At 42.1% G+C, this 16,551-nt stretch overlaps 1 long non-coding RNA gene and 1 pseudogene across 1 annotated transcript in view; one reads left to right on the forward strand and one right to left on the reverse strand.

Annotated features, from left to right (window-relative positions):
• Nucleotides 1-880: 880 nt before the first annotated feature.
• LOC111822339 (uncharacterized) overlaps nt 881-16,551 on the reverse strand; it is an 18,934-nt gene continuing 3,263 nt past the window's right edge. Inside the window, exons 2-3 of the long non-coding RNA XR_002825616.1 lie at nt 14,046-14,201; nt 881-1,087 (exon numbers count right to left, since the gene is read on the reverse strand). This is a non-coding gene — a long non-coding RNA (uncharacterized LOC111822339). The remainder of the gene's footprint in view (nt 1,088-14,045; nt 14,202-16,551) is intronic.
• Nucleotides 1,094-1,878, forward strand: LOC101342787 (transcription and mRNA export factor ENY2 pseudogene; annotated as a pseudogene).

Below are 16,551 nucleotides of genomic sequence, written 5' to 3' on the forward strand. Positions count from 1 at the left end.
TTTTGCCCACCCCGCCCCATCTCTCAGGGGATATTCATCAATGCCTGGAGACATTTTGGTTGTCACAACTGTAGGTGTGCTACTGGTATCTAGTGGGTAAAGGCCAAGGATGAGGCTAAACAGCCTACAGTGCACAGGACAGCCCCTGACAACAAAGAATAATCTGGCCCCAAATATCAATAGTGCCATGGTGGACAAATCCTGCTGTAGATGATATCTTAATATGTGAGACTTTGAAAGACAGAATATAAAACTCTCCATGAAAATAAAGCTGCCTCTTATTACTGTTATTATTTAGAATATAAATAACTTTTTATTTATAATAACTGGTCAAATAGGGGAGGTGGGGAAGGAAGCATGCCTTCCTGGCAAATACGCTCGCAGGAAAAGGCAGGGAGGAATTCTGGGAAGATGGAGGCATAAGTAGATCTAAGATCCTAACCCTCCCCACAAGAACACCAATCGAATCAACTAGATCCCTACATTCAGCCCTGTAGGAAATCTGAAATGGTAGACAAGGAACGGTAAACTGAAAAAGAGAAGGACGACTCATACGGTAGGAAAAGCTCTTCTTCACTGGTGCAGCAGAGGGAAGCCTCCAATGACCCAGCAGCCACTCCACACCACCAGCCAACACACGGATCTCTTGGGCACTGGGAAGGGCCCCAACCTCTGGCTCTGAAACTAATAGACAGACTGTTCAGGGTGACCACACCTCTCCTTTTGGACATGGCAGAGACAGCAGGGACTGCAGCCCTAGTTGACCCACAGCTCTCCTGTGCTCAGGGAAGGGGCCGCATTTCTGGCTCTGAAATAAATAGAACAGATCTTGTTAGTGGACAGTTTAGGAAGCATATTCTGACTGGACTGGAGGCAGCCTGAAAGATTGAAATTGCAGTCTGGCCAGACACAGACCCCTCACAGGGTGGGGGAAGGCATGACAACTCAGGATTGAGGGCTATACCTACCTTAGGGTGGTCTATTCAGTGTGTGCTTTCTCATCAGTCTGGGAGCTGATTGGCGAATGTCTTCTGATGTGTCTGGGAGCCACTAAAGGACTGACACTTGGGTCTGGTCTGAACTGGTGCTATCATAGGGAGGGAGACAGAGTGGTAAGCAAAGTCTGAACACTGTGCCTGCCTAAAAATTTCTTGCAAGAATTAGTGCTGTTGACTGAGGGTCCAACTCTGGGCAGCCGAAGAGTGGTAGGTAACAGTTGTCAGTGCAAGGGTCATTTTGTCACTGGGAAAGGATGACCCTCACCTGTGGTGATGGTGGTTAGCAAGATGAACAAAGATGCGCAGATGAGAGCAGCAATTAACCAAAAGTTGACAGAAACTGGAGAAAGAGAGTGCCTCAAAGAATTGCTGAGAGTGAAATTAATTGAATGTGGCTGGAAGGATCAATTGAAAGCACACTGTAAAGAGGTAATTAAAGAAAAAGGACTACACATTACTGTTGATGACTTGGTGGCTGAAATCACCCCAAAAGGCAGAGCCCAGGTACTTGCTGACACTGTAAAGAAGGAGCTCCTACAAAGAAGAAGAAAATTCCTTGCTCAGCATGCCAGTCTTTAAGATTGAATTAGATCGTGTTGTTCTGTGGTTTTATTTCTGAAAGTGAAACTTGCCATAAATCAGAAATCAATTGCCCAAAAATAAAATCCTCGTTTGTATGATGGTATACAGTTTTCAGTAATGATGTGTACCTTGTATTGATTTTTTTCCCTAAATGTGTTATTTTAATAAACGTCTCATGAATAATAATTATAAAAAAAGAATTAGTACTGTCAAAAGCAATGTACATTAGGGGAAATTGAGAAAGATTATATGTTGTAAAATTCTAATGTTCCAGCTTCAACAAAAAGAAAAATCACAAGGCACACAAAGAAACTGAAAATGATGACCCATTAAAGTGAACAAGACAAAGGGAGAGAAATTATATTCATGGAAGCCAGAATAATGAAAAGATTAGAAGAATATAATAGAAGAATATTAAACAAGCTCAAAGAATTAAAGGAAAACAAAGTACTAAAGGAAATCAGGAAAATGATGCATGAACATGAGAATATAAAGAGATGTTGCTGTTGTTGTTGTTAGCTGCTGTCAAGTCAACCCCTGACTCATGGCAACCCCATGCACAACAGAATGAAACACTGCCCAGTCCTGCGCCATAGGCCTTTCTTCCTAGTCCATCTTAGTCTGGAAGCTCCACCGAACCCTGTTCAGCATCACAGCAACACAAAGCCTCCACTGACAAGACAGGTGGTGGCTTCCCATGAGGTGCACTGGCTGGGATTCAAACTGGGTCTCCTGCATGGAAGGCAAGAATTCTATCACTGAACCATCACTGCCCACCCCCACCCCCACAAAATACAGAGATAGACACTATAAAAAAAAATAAGAAATACTGGAACTGAAAGACACACAATAACTAAAATAAAAAACACATTGGAAGGATTTAAAAAAATATTTGAGCTGGCAGAAGAAGGAATCAATGATCCAGAGGATAAGGTAACTGAAATTATGAACACTGAAGAGCCTCAGAGATCTTTCTCCTCAGAAACCTTGGAGGCTGTAAGGCCATGGAATGACATATTTAAAGTGCTGAAAGAAAAGAGTTGTCAGCCAAGAATACTATATCCAGCAAAGCTGTCCTTCAAGAATGAGTGCTAAATTAAGATATTTCCAGATAAACAAAATCTGACAGAGTTCATATCCACTAGACAGGCCCTACAAAAATGCTAAAGGAAGTCCTTCATATGGAAAAGAAAGAACACTAGAAAGTAACTCGAAGGCATACATAAAGAGAAAGATTTCCATTAAAGTCTCAGGCCAAACTATTTTTTAGCCTTGCCTATTTAGTACTGCTGCTTTCAGACCTCTGACTCATGGGCAGTGGCTGGCTCCACCAGTTTTCCACCCCAGGTCCCACATGCTTCCAAATGTGCACATTTTGAATCAATGATGTGAAGGAGGATTCCAGATAAAGTGAACCTTCTCACTGCCTGCACAGGCTCGCTATGGCTCCCCTCACACCCCAGTCTTGGGGGCCAGTCGAAATGCTGTATCCTCAAATGAAAAGGAATCCTGCCCAGGACCTTGTTGTCAGGGGTACCAGAGATAAGCCCCCTGCCCAGAAAATTATCTATCTCCTACTCCCTACAAGGGGATTCTGCGTGGTTAAAAATTGGAAAAGGTATGAGGCAGGGTTGTATCCTTTTATTTTACTTATTCAGTCTGTATGCTGAATAAATAATCTGAGAAGCTGGACTATATGAAGAAGAACATGGCATCAGGATTGAAGGAAGACTCATTAACAACCTGCAATATGCAGACGATACAACCTTGCTTGCCGAAAATGAAGATGACTTGAAGCACTTACTGATGAAGGTTAAAGACTATATAGCCTTCAGTATGGATTACATCTGAACTTAATGAAAATAAAAATCCTCACAATTGGATGAATAAACAACACTATGATAAATGAAGAAGAAATAAGTTGTCAATAATTATTCCACTTGTATCAACAATCAACGCCCATGCAAGCAGCAGTCAAGAAATCAAACGATGTATTGCAGTGGGAAAATCTGCTGCAAAAGATCTCTTTGAAGTGTTGAAAAGCAAAGTGATGACTAAGGAGCACCTGACCCAAGCCATGCTCTTTTCAATCACCTCATATGCATGCAAAAGCTGGACAAGGAAAAAGGAAGACAGAAGAAGTGATACATTTGAACGGTGGTGTTGGTGAAGAATATTAAATATACCATGGACTGCCAGAAGAACAAACGAATCAGCCTTAAAAGAAGTACAACCAGAATGCTCCTTAGAAGTGAGGATGGCAAGACTTCGGCTCACTTACTTTCGACATATCATCAAGAACGACCAATAGCTAGAAAAGAACATCATAGTTAGCAGAGGGTCAGTGAAAATGAGGGAACCCCTCAATAAAATGGATTGACATAATAACGGAAACAACGGACTCAAGCATACTAACAATCATAAACAAGGGTGGATTAACCAGTAAGCATGGTATGCACCAGCTTGCATTGAGCAAGGTACGCACAGGCTTAATTTTTACTTGCTAATGCTGTGGCGAGCAGTTTCACATGGGTTTCACTACATCTTTGACGTAGTGGGGGACAGGTGAAACTGTGCACTGCAGATTGGGCCTGTGCTTATTGGGTAATCTGGCCCTGATCATGAAGATGGCGCAGGATCCGACAATGTTTCATTCTGTTACACATAAGGTCACCATAAGTTGGAGCTGACTCTACGGTAACTAACAACAACTCTCTACAATGTCAACGTGGAAACCACTGATGAATTATATTTTTTGAGCTCTCCTGGTACAGCTGGAAAAAAAAAAAAGCCACATTACTGAATACCATGACAACACACCTGCCTTATATAGTCATAATAATAAAAGATAATGCATATATATCACCCCCCCCCCCAAAAAAAAAAGAGCAGGGAGGGCTGGGCAGGCAGGGGGAAGGCAAGGGTTTTGATATATTATATACGGTATCTAACCAGCGTGGAGCATAGAATAGTCCTTCATGTCCCAAAGCATTCTGCCTGGTCTCATCCTGCATCTGCCACAGAGATCTTTGGCTACCAGTTTCTTGGAAAAGAGAGGTACGGAGCCCTCAGGGTGACCACAACCTCCTTGGTAGCTCATCCAGAAATTTCGGGGTGCTGGATAGAGAGAAGTGGAAGGCTCTGGCAAGCACTGCTGAGCTCTAGATTGGGGTAGGGAATCTCCCTATTTATGGAGCCTCAAAGTGAATTTCAGTAAGGGGAGGGCAGAAGTAGCTGCAGTAAGTGAAGAAGGAGGGTGGGGACTTGGGGTCTCTTCAGTCTAGACAATATACTTCACTTGGTGGGCTCTGCAGGGTAAGGACAAGTGGGTTAGGAACTTGGCAGACCTGTTGGCTAGAGAGTACTTGCTGACCTGGTGGTGACACTGATGACCTGCTGGTGTCAATGTCCCACCTTGGGGTAGAGTAGGGGTCAGCAGGAGGAAAGAGCTGTGGGCTTGGGTCTCACGGGGTGGGTGGCAGGGCCTCTACTCTCAGGAGCCAAAGGGGCCAGCAGGCTGGTGTGCTCAGGGGCCAGCGGAGGCAGCCATCTTCACCACAGCAGGCTGGGCAGCAGAAGGGAACGACTGAGCGGCAGTCGAGGACCGTCCACTTGTCGCAGATGCTGCAGCTCCAGGAGCAGAGGCCTCCGTTCAGCAGGCCCCGCCTGGGCACGAAGGCACGGGCCACGCCATTCCTCACCACTGGCCTGAAAGCAGACGGCCTGGCCTCTGGGCTGCGCCTCCCTCTCTTGGCATTGGTGACCTCAAACCACAGGGGCCCGTCGACCTTCCTCTTCCCGTTGTTGCACTGGCCGAGGGCCCGCAGCATGGTCTCCTTGGCAAAGGGGTCCGGGTGCTGCTCAGACGGGGGGCGCATGGCATGGAGGGCGCCCGGGGCCTGAATGGCGGCGGGGCCCCCTCTGCGCTCTGAGGGCGCAATCTGGACTGTTACCGGGCTCCAGATACGGCTGGGGTTGCGGGCTGCCCACAGCCCACGCCTCAAGTAGGTCTCCCAGGCGCAGAAGAGGTCGGGCCCACTGAGGGTCTAGGGGGGCGGCTTGTTGGGGAAGCGCCTCCAGGCCTCAGGCACCAACACCTTCCGCAAATTGACATGCTCCTAGCCCGGTGTAATCTTGGGGAAGGGCTGGGCCCATCGCCAACGCCCAGGGTAGAGGTAATGGGTACAGCGCGGGGGCCCGGGTGGGCCTGGGTGGCTGGGATGAACACCCCTGGGCGGGGGGCGGCGACGCGGGCTTGGGCGGGTCCAGGTAGCTTCCTAGGTATTTCCCAGGAGGGCAGTGCGGTGGGGTCTGCAGCTTCGAGAAGGTTGAGCTTTGAGAAGTTCCCAGTGGCTGCAGCTGCGGCTGGAGGTGAAGCGCCCAGAGTTTGGATGACCATTGGCATCAGAGTGCAAGGACAGCGCGTGGGGCGTCGGGGCGCTCGGACACTCCGCTCGTGGGGCCCGGCGCGCGCCAAGGCAGTGCCCAGTGGACACCGTGGATAATATCACGGGGATGCAGCGGCAGCCTGCGGGCGCCCGCTGCTACGTGGAGGCCATGGGAAGCTCAATCTTCTGCCCTTCCAGAAGCTGGTCAAGGCGTTTGCCTCGAGATGAGGAGCTAAGGAGTGGCTTTTTTTTTTTTTTAATTTTATTCTGGTAATATAGATACGACATAAAATTTGCCATTTTTAACCGTTTTAAAATGTACAATTCAGTGGCATTAATTCCATTCACAATGTTGTACAACTTTGTTGGCCACTATCTATTTGCAAAATTTTTCATCACCCCAAACAGAAACTCTGTACCCACTAAGCAATAAACTCCCCATTCTTCCCTCCCTGCAGCCCGAGGGAATCTCTACTGTTTGCCTTTATGCATCTGATTGTTCTAGATATTTCATATAAGTGGCATCATACAGTCTGTCCTTTTGTGTCTTATTTCACTCAGCATAATGTTTTCAAGGCTCATCCATATTGTAAATCAATCAGGACTTCATTTCTCTTTATGGATGAATGACATCCCATTGTATGGATACACCACAATTTGGTTTATCCATTCTTCCGATGATGGACCCTTGGGTTGTTTCCACCTTTCGGCTATTGGGAATAATACTGCTATGAACGTTGGTGTACAAGTATCTGTTTGAGTCCCTGCTTTCAATTCTTTTGGGTATATACCTAGGGGAATTGCTGGGTCATATTGTTTAACTTTATGAGGAAGCTACAAACTATTTTCCTCGGGGGCTGCACCATTTTACATTCCCACCAGCAATGCATGAGGGTTCCAATTTTTCTACCACACTTGTTATTTTCCGTATTTTTTGATAACAGTCATCCTAGTGGGTGTGCAGTGGTATCTCATTGTAGTTTTGATCTGCATTTCCCTAATGATCTATGATGTTGAGCATCTTCTCATGTGCTTATTGGCCATTTCTATATCTTCTTTGAAGAAATGTCCATTCAAGTCCTTTGCCCATTTTTCAGTTGGGTTGTTCGTCTTTTTGTTGAATTTTAGGAGTTCTTTATATATTTTGGATATAAAACCCTTATCAAATATATGGTTTGCAAATACTTTCTCCAATTCTGTAGGTTGTCTTTTCACTTTATTGATAATGGCCTTTGATGTACAGAAGTTTTTAATATAGATGAAGTTCAATTTATCTATTTTTTTCTTTTGCTGCTCATGCTTTTGGTTTTATCACTTACATTTAGGTTGTTGATCCATTTTGAGTTAATTTTTATACATGGTGTGAAATAGGGTCAAATTTTATTCTTTTGCTGCGGAAATTGTTATCTCAGCACCATTTGTAAAATGGACTTGCCACTCTTACCAAATATGGGTATATTTCTGGACCCTCAATTCTATTTCATTGGTCTGTAAGTCTATCCTTATGCCAGTACTACACTGTTTTGATTACTGTAGCTTTGTAGTAAGTTTTGAAAATGGGAAGTGTGAGTCCTCCAACTTTGGTCTTCTTTTTCAACATTGTTTTGACTACTTGGGGCCCCTTGTAATTTCGTATGAATTTGAGGATTGGCATTTCCATTTCTGCAAACAAGGTTGTTGGAATTTTGATGGGGAATTTGTTGAATTTGTAGATTGCTTTGGATAATATTGACATCTTCATAATATTAAGTCTTCCAATCCATGAATATGGGATCTCTTTCCATTTATTGAGGCCCAGTGGCATAGTGGTTAAGCGTTTGGCTGCTAACCAAAAGGTCAAGTTTGAATCCACCAGCTGCTCCTTGGAACCCTTATGGGGCAGTTCTACTATGTCCTATAGGGTCGCTATGAGTCGGAATCGACTCCATGACAACAGGTTTCGTTCTGTTTACTTAGGTCTTTAAGTTCTTTCAACAATATTGTGTAGTTTTCAGCGTATATGTCTTTCACCTCCTTGGTTAAATTTATTTCTAGGTATTTTATTCTTTCAGATGCTATCTGAATAATTGTTGTTGTTAGGTGCCATCGAGTCGGTTCCAACTCATAGTGACCCTATAGGACGGAGTAGAACTGCCCATAGGGTTTCGAAGGAGCAGCTGGTAGATTCTAACTGCTGACCTTTTGAATAATAGCATCTAAAAACAGATGTAAATGGAATGGTTTTCTTAATTTCCTTTTCAGAATTATCATTGCTGGTATATAGAAATACAACTGATTTTTGTGGGTTGAGCTTGTACTCTGCCACTTTGCTGAACTTATCTGTTAGTTCTAGTAGCTTTCTTTAGGATTTTCCATAGATAGGATTATGTCATTTGTTATATAGATAGTGTTACTTCTTCTTTTCTAATCTGGATGCCTTTTATTTCTTTTTCTTGTCTAATTGCTCTAGCTAGAACTTCCAGTACAATGTTGAACAGCAGTGGTGAGAGTGGGCATCCTTGTTTTGTTGCTGATTTTAGGGGGAAAGCTTTCAGTCTTTTACCATTAAATAGGATGTTAGCTGTGAGATTTTCATAAATGTACTTTATCATGTTGAGGAATTTCCCCTCTATTCCCAGATTTTGCTTCTATTTTTGTATTAGACATTTAAAGGAAGAAAGTATAATATTTTCTACCACGTCCTGAAAATAGTAGATAGCATATTGAAAGAAGGGCACTCTATTGTAAAAATGAATATAATACACTTAAATGCTTTTTTTTAAGGAAAAACAACTGATTTAGTTATTATCAGTAAACATGATGCATGTTTCATTCTTCTAGAAAGGTTGTTAGTGTCACTTTTTGCAATTTAGCTATTAAAGGTGAAAGCTGTCTACAATTTAGGTTTTAGCACTGGCAATGCTGATTTAATGTAGACTGTCCTATAATTTTCAGCCTTCATACATTCATAGGTAGATCATCTTCTCTTTGAACATTCATGCAATTTCTCTATTTCCATTTGTACTGGTAAAAGTAGATTAGATTAAGTCACATTTCCAGCTTACGGTTGAAAAGCATCTGCCTACAAAAACACAGTGTTCAGCGGCTGTCAGGTAACTGATTATAGCGCTCAGTTTCGGAGGTCTGTTCAAGGTGGTAGAAACAAACTGTTCTTGAGAACTTTCTCCTCAAATGGACGTGCACAAGGCGTCTCTTGGGCCTGACACCATGTTGGGATGGGTGAGAGACAGAGATAGAGGCTGACACAAAGTATTGAATCCAAGAGCGGACAACAGATTCTGCCCGGAGCTGGAGGCGGATGGCTGAACAGTGAGGACACAACAAAGAGCTTAACGAGGAGGCATCCAAAGGCTTCTGAGGGCAGAGAGGGGCCAAGTGTTGGGGAAGCAGAGTGCTGTCAGCCAAGAGGTGATGGGGAATGAAACCCTAACTCTTTCCACTCACTAATTCCATTTATTTATTTACTCATTCATTCATTCATTTATATCTAATACACCTCTTAAGATGATAAGAGCATCAGAGTGGACAGTCTAGTTCCATTGAGTATGGATTTCTTATAATGTATTTTATCACTCAATGTCTACATGCTATTGCCAATACAACCCATTGGGTGTCATTCTAGTTCTTGGTTAAAAACCTCCAGCAAACCACAGTATTCTGCTGTTAAGTTACAGTTCCCGTGGAGTCGATTCTGACTCATGACAATCCTATGTATGTCAGAGTAGAACTGTGCTCCATATGGTTTTCAATAGCTGATTTTTCAGAATTAGATCACCGGGTCTTTCTTCTGAGGTGCCTCTGGGTGGACCCAAACCTCCAACCTTTTAGTTAGCAGCAGAGCACATTAATCGTTTGTACCACCCAGGGACTCCAGCCATAAGTTAATCACGTCTAATACTGTCTAGTGGTAAACTAACATGTTGATTAATTAAAAGTCATTTTCACAGACATCGAAGACATCTGTTTCTTCTCTTCTTCACAACCAACTAGTAAAGGTTGATCAACTGGTAGTTGATATTAGAGTGTATCAGTGGTGCTCAAACAGGGGTGATTTTGCAATGAACATTAGAGAAAGTCCAGATATATTTTTGATTGTTAGGGGTGCTACTGGCACTGAGTGGGTAGAGGCCAGGGATGCTGCTAAACATCCTATAATGCACAGGACAGTCTCCCACAGCAAAGAATGATCTGGCCCAAATGTCAACAGTATCAGGATGACAAGCCTTGCTGCAGACATTTCACCCAGCTTTTCCTAACGTTATCTTACATAACCATGGTAAATTTATCAAAACTAAGAAATTAACATTGGTTCAATACTATTAACTAAACTCCAGACTTTATTCGGATTTTCCCAGTCCACTGATGTTCTTTTTCTGTTCCAAGATCTACTCCTCCTTTGTCTCCTACGGTCTGTGACAGTTTCTCAGTCTTCCTTTGTTTTTCATGACCTTGACGCATTTGACGAGGACTTGTTAGGTATTGTGTAGAAATCCTCAATTTCATTTTGTCTTGTTTTCTTTCATGATTTAGACTGTTGTTGTGTGCTGTCGAGTCGATTCTGACTCATGGCGATTCTACAGGACAGAGTAGACCTGTCCCATTGGGTTTCCTAGGTTGTAATCTTTACAGGAACAGATTGACAGGTCTTTTATCCCGTGGAGCCACTGGAACCGCTGACCTTTTGGTTAGCAGCTGATCGCTTAACCATTGTGCCATTAACACGGAGGTGATGGGTATTTAGGTTGATTACAAACAATGGTGGAAAATATAACCACGTACATGTATCATTTTTCAGGTGGAGAGTTTATCTGCAGCATAAATAGCTCTCCAAAAGTAATGTGTATTTGTACTTTGACAGTTATTTCAGTAGTACCAATTTAGCAGTTTCCCTTCCTTTGATATTGTAATTCATTGCTAGTGATAGTCTTTTTAATCTATTATTCCATTGGCTTATGTCTTTGTTAATGTGACATTACTACCCACTAGCAATGTATGAGGTTGCCTGTTCTCCACAGTTCTACCAACACTGTGGGCTTTCAAATTTGGGGGTCTCTGCTATTTGATAGGTGAAAAATGATATTTCAATGTAGTAGTTTAATTTTGTATTTCCCTTTTTAAGACGTTAAACATCTTTTCATATATTTATAAGCTTCCTGTATTTCCTTAACTGTAAACTGTCTGTTTATACCATTTGCTGCTGGTCTTTGACAACTGATTTCTAAGAGTTCTTTATATACAGATATGCGTCGCTTAATGTCCACAACACATTCTGTGAGATAGGACATTATGTAATTTGGCTGTTGTGCCAATACCATATTATATGCAGGGGAGAGGCATGCAGGACAGTCACCGGATTTTTAAAAATATGTGGTTTTTAAAAAATATGTGATTTTTTAGTGGTTTAATTTACTAGTTGCTTTCTTTCTTTATGACAGCTGAGTTTTTATGTTTAGAAAACCTGCCTCCATTAGGAAGTATGAAAGGATTCTCCCATGCATATCCTAGGACTTTCACGGTGGTATTTTTTACATTTAAAGTTTCGCTCCATTTGGAATATATTCTTGTGTAAGGTTTCAATGATGGGCCCAACTTTTCCCCAAAATTTCTGCCCGGTTGTTCTCCACATTCATTTATTGACTACCCTATCTTTCTCCCCACTGAGCTGAGATGGTACTTTTATCATAAACTACATTCTCGCATGTATTTGTGAATTTACTATTTTGTTCCACTTGTTGATTTATCCCTTTACTCATGTGCCAGTATTTACTACTTAATTATTGAGGCTTTCTAATCTTGTAGGAGCCCTGGTGGGATAGTAGTTAACTGCCTGGCTGATAACCAAAAGGTTGGTAGTTTGAACCCACCAGCCGCTCCACAGGAGAAAGATGTGGCAGTCTGCTTCCGTAAGATTTACAGCCTTGGAAACCCTATGGGGCAGTTCCACTCTGTCCTACAGGGTCACTATGAGTCAGAATCCACTTGATGGCAAGGGGTTTGGTTTTGGGTTTTCTAATCTTGTGGGAGAAGCCGTGGTGATGCAATGGTTAAAGCACTTATCTGCTAATCGAAAGGTTGGCTGTTAGAACCCACCAGCAGCTCCTTGGGAGAAAAGGCCTGGTGATCTGCTCCTGTAAAGCTTACAGCCTAGGAAGCCCCATGGGGCAGTTCTACTCTGTCCTATAGAGTCGCTATGAGTCGGAATCCACTCGATGGTACACAACAACAACAATAATATCGAGGGTCTAATTATCCCTCAATTACTTTTTTAGAATTTTGTCCTGGCTACTCATCCTAGTTGGTTCTTCCACATGAACTTTAGAAGTAGCGTCTATCTATTTAAAAGCATCTGTTGGTATTTTATTTGGACAACATTTAATTTACGAAGAATAAACAATTCATGGAGCATAACAACTTAAGGAGAACTGACATCAAAGATGTCTTCCTATTTAATAACATGGTATGAATTTTATTAGTTCAAGTGTACATTTGTATTTCTCAGGAATGTTTTCAAGTTTCCTTTTGACATTTCATGTTAAGTTTATTCCAAGGTATTTTTTTTTTGTTTCCATTATAAATGTGGTTCATTATTTTATTATATCTTCTGTGATTTATATATGTCAAAGGAATTTAATTCTATAAATTAATATGGTACTCTACTCATTGCTGAATTATCTTATTTTTGTAATAGTTTTTACTGTTTTTCTAATTTCCTTTATCTTCTTTTGGTCTAGTGTTATTGGCCAATATCAGATTAAATTATAGTTAATATTTACTACGTTAATAATAGTGGGCTTAGTAGATATTCTTTCCACATTAAAGTACTATTTACTTTTGAGCTGAGCTCAATCTATTTGATCATGTTAGGGATGTCTCCCTTCATTTCTATATTATTAAAAAAAATTTTTAAATAGATTGTGAATTTTGTCAAATGCCTTTTAGGAGTCTATGAATATGATAATGTGATATTTCTCTTCAGGTTTCCTGATGTGATAAAACATATTAATAGCATTCCTAATATTGAGCCATCTTTTCAGTACTGGAAAAAATGCTGCTTGGACAAAGTATATATTGTGTCCAATGTACTGCTGGATTCTAATACTTTATTTCTATTTTTTGCTTTAATATTCTTGGCTCAGTGGTTAAAGTGATTGACTACTAACCTAAAGGTTGGTGGTTCAAAACCACTAGCAGCTCCGTGGGAGAAAGGTGTGGCAGTCTGCTTCCTTAGAGATTTACAGCCTCGCAAACCCTATGGGGTCGCTATGATGGCAGTGGGTTTTTGTTCTTCAGAGATATTGGCCTATTGTTTACTTTTTACTTCTTTGGTTCAATCTTTGATGAGTTTTGGTATCAATGTTATACAGGATTCAAAAAAAGAATTTGGAAGCTCTTGTTTTTGTGAAAATGCTTTTAATCAATAAAAATTCCATACAACATGATAAACATAACTAATGTCACTAAATTGTACACGTGAAAAATGTTGGAAAAGCAAATGATTTGTTACATAAATATTTACTACAATTTTAAAAGCTTTACAATTCTCATACAAACAAGTAAAAGCAGTAATTATTGTACTTTAGTTACATTATAAATTAAACAGGATTCTGTTGTGTTGATGTAGTTACTACCACTTAAACTTAATTTCTATGGTAAAAATGTATCCCAAGTCAAAACAACTGACTTAGAATAAAATCTGTGGACCCTGAGATTCCACAGCAAAATTCCTTTAAGGATTTTAAAGGGTTTTGAACACATCCATTTCCAGCCATCATGCTTCCATTTACAAGGGTCTTAGCTTACAGATTCACATTTTATATATAAAAGACATAGTACACATGCAGTCATTATTAAGTATGGAAGTAAAGAGCTTATGTTCTCCTGTGTTTTAACTCCTAGCTCTACTTAATTTGAAGCATCTCCTAATTCATGTCCAAACTGAGATAAGACGTTAGCACATTTTAATAAAAATGTATGAGCATTACAAGATGTTAAAAACAGATGCCACATTTGGAGCCCAGCCCAGTGTGATGCGGGTGCACTTGGGTTTCCTTGGGTAGAGACTGTGGGAAGAACTTACCTGGTCGTCATCAGCCTCTATTGCTTGCTTCTTAATGATCCAGGTGACGGATTCGGAGAGCGGCGGGGTGGTCAGAGACCCCGAGTAGGTCCAGTAATCCGGGCAGATGGACATCAGGCAGGAAGGGTCGAAAGACCCAAATTCCACAACGGTGTCCTGAGCAAGAGAAGGGGTCACCCAGTCAGTATTTGGTGGTGAAGGCCACCGAGGAATCGCATGTTAAGCGATGATTCTCAGTGTGTGTCGGGGACCAGCAGCGGTCCAGAGGAGCCCGGGTACCTGTGAGGAACCTCCTGAGGAGGCACCGCTTAGGACACGAAGATGCCCAAGCTTTGTTCCTGCAGTTCACTGTGTATTTCTGATACTCCTCAGTGGGACGCAGCAAAAACTGTTTTCTCCCTCAATTCTAGTGAGTGTGGAGGAGGGCGTCTCCTTTGAGAATGGTTGGGAGGTTATTAGGTGGCAGCTCGTGCCTAAACAAGGAGGCCTCTCTTTTTCAAGAGAGACTTAATTGATAATTCTCCTTTTAAAATGGAATGCAAGACACACAAAAAAACAACAAAATGGCAGAGGTAAGGCCTTCCTTACTGGTAGTTACCATAAATGTAAATGGACTAAATGCTCCAATCAAAAGGCAGAGAGTGGTTGAATGGATAAAAAAACATGATCCAACTATATGCTGTCTACAAGAGATAGCAGATCTTAGGCCCAAAGACACAAAGAGGTTGAAAGCAAAAGGATGGGGGAAAAAAGTCCACACAAATAGTAACCAAAATAAAGTTGAAGTGGCAATTTTAATATCAGAGAAAATACACTTTAAGGCAAAATCTGTTTTAAGAGCCAAACAAGGACATTACAGAAAGATAAAAAAGTCAATTCATCAAGAAGATATAGCAATTACAAATATCGATGTACCAGATATCAGAAAACCTAAATATACAAAGCAAACACTGATAGAATTGAAGAGAATTCTACAATAAAGTTGGAGACTTCAATACACCACTCTCAATAATGGACAGACCATCTACAAAGAAGATCAGTAAGGAAACAGAGGATTTGAACAACACTATTAACCAACTAGACCAAATAGACATATATAGAACACTCCACCCAACAACAACACGATACACATTCCTCTCCAGTGCACATGGATCATTCTCCACGATGGACAGTATGCTTGCTAGGTCACTGCACCTCCCACAGTTCACAGAGGGTCTCAGCCCACAATGCTTCCCCAGCACCCACTGCTGTGTTGTGAAATCATGGTCACGTCAGTGTGGGACGCTTCTGCCCCAATCCCTCCCCTATCCCCCAATATTTTTCCTGTAAACTCCTGTCCCAGTACCATTTCAACAAACAAGTTATGAAATTAAAAAAAAAATTTTTTTCTTGATTACACATCACTGCAACTCTAGATGTCAAAGGGTTTAGGGTGATTGCTTGGGACGAATTCAGACAGCTGGTTGAGGACACCGTTTGAGCAACCAGGAGCATGCGTGGCTGCAGGGCCATATGACCCGCACTGTGCCCCGGTCCCAGCCTCTTGTCCACGTTTCCGCTCTCTCCTCTCACCAGCCACGTGGACTTCATTTCTTCCAAGTCCCGAAGCTCCGCCAGGCTCAGGGCTCATGCAGATGTTCTTCCATCCCCAGGGTCCCTCTCCTTTCCCCTGTGCCTGGTTAATCCTACCCACCCTGCTGGTGACTGAAGCCTTCCTTGACTTTGCCCTCTCTAGAGAACTCAGCACCGTCTTCCTCACTGGCATAGTGCCTATCCCAGGTGAATTAAATACCTGCTCAGGGACGTACTTTCCTTCTTCACCGTCCTCAGCATCTAAGAACCACAGTGTTAGGGACTGTGTCTGTCTCAGAGCTGTATCTCTTGGGGACACAGTGCCTGGTACACGGTGGGTGCTCAATGAGAAGGCCTCCTTGGTGATGAAGAGATGGCGATACCAATTTCAAGAGCCCAAAACAGTCACATGACTGCTGAATGCTGCTGGATATTACCAAGGGCTTTCCCTTTTCCCAGATGCCACTATTACCCACTTCTAGGGATCTTTAAATTTTTAGAAATACTTTTAAATGCTTATCCTTTAAAAGTGTCTGTGTCTCACATCCCTACCTGTAATATTTGAAACCATCAAAATCCTGCCTCAATGAAAAGAGGAACCTACCCAAACATTAACCTAACCTAATCTCACAGGGACTGGAATTCTGCCATGAAACATTTTCATTTCAGCATCTGCTGTTGTTCACTTTGCTCCAGCCATTGTGTTAGGTGCTGTGATGCAAAGCCGGGCAAGCCCATGGAAAGGAATGAAGTTCTGACACCTGCTACAGTGTCGGTGAGCCTCAAAAACATGATGCTTTACCTCCGAGGTTCACCGCTCAGCCTGGGAGTGGACAGCCCCGTAAAACCAAATGAGACTGACGAGGTACAGGAGTCCAGTGACAAGGGCCAGAAGGCAGAAGGGGACAAGGAAGCTGGTGATAGGGAACCCAAG

The sequence above is a fragment of the Trichechus manatus genome, unplaced genomic scaffold (genome assembly GCF_000243295.1).
Source record: "Trichechus manatus latirostris isolate Lorelei unplaced genomic scaffold, TriManLat1.0 scaffold00162, whole genome shotgun sequence".
In the NCBI taxonomy this organism is placed as follows: Eukaryota; Metazoa; Chordata; class Mammalia; order Sirenia; family Trichechidae; genus Trichechus; species Trichechus manatus.